Raw genomic sequence first — 926 nt, forward strand, 5'->3', positions numbered from 1 at the left:
CGTGGTGCACACACCTGCAATCCCATCATTTTCAAGGCTGAGATAGAAAGATTGCCAAGAATTTGAGACTGTCCTGGGCGATATAGGGCTAGTCCAGGCCTCATAGCAAGACCCTGTCAACAAAACAACAGCAACAACAAAGCATTTTTAAAGTTCCACCGGGGCCTTCCACAACCCTCAGGAATTCAACAGAAACACTCCCCAGCCTTTCCAGCACTCTCCAGCGTGTGGCACATTCCACTTAGATAGGAACCCCGTCTGTCAATTCTATCAAAATCACACCCTACCCCTCACCCGGCTGGCTCTCACAGAGTCTCTCAAAGCGAGCACATGAGTGTGTGTGTGTGTGTGTGTGTGTGTGATGGCTGCCTAGGAAGGATATGAACCTTCTCATCGTGAAAATATTAGAAATAACCCTATACTTCTCTAGATCTCCACGGAGATTATACAGGATTTGGAAGTTGGGAGGGGTTTGGAAGCTCTGCAGAGTTCCAGCCTGGGTCCCTTGGGGGACCTAAGGCCCTGTTTTCATGAGAGTGCCTAAATCTAGGGGAAAACTAACAACTCCAGCCTCTCTTGTGATAGAACAAATCCAGGTTTTAGATAAGAAAAGCCAGGGCCAAGAGTGGGCAGACTGAGAACAGCAGTGCTTGGGCTGCTCTCAGGTTTCCTGTGAGAAATCCCAGTGGAGACAGCACTGCCGGGCTGGGTAAGTGAGTCACGGGGCTTTACAGGCCAAGGGAGATGAAAAGCAGATTCCAGGAAGTAAGCAAGGAGGAATCTCAGGGAAAGTTTTCCATTTTAGTGTGAAGCTGTCAAGCCGCAGAGCTATGGCTGGAAACTCCGGAGAAAACATGTGAATCCCGGCAGCTCAGAGGAGAAGGACTCTGTACATCTGCACCAGGCAACAAAGATGGTACCATCCA

Source organism: Mastomys coucha, unplaced genomic scaffold, assembly GCF_008632895.1.
Source record: "Mastomys coucha isolate ucsf_1 unplaced genomic scaffold, UCSF_Mcou_1 pScaffold22, whole genome shotgun sequence".
NCBI lineage: Eukaryota > Metazoa > Chordata > Mammalia > Rodentia > Muridae > Mastomys > Mastomys coucha.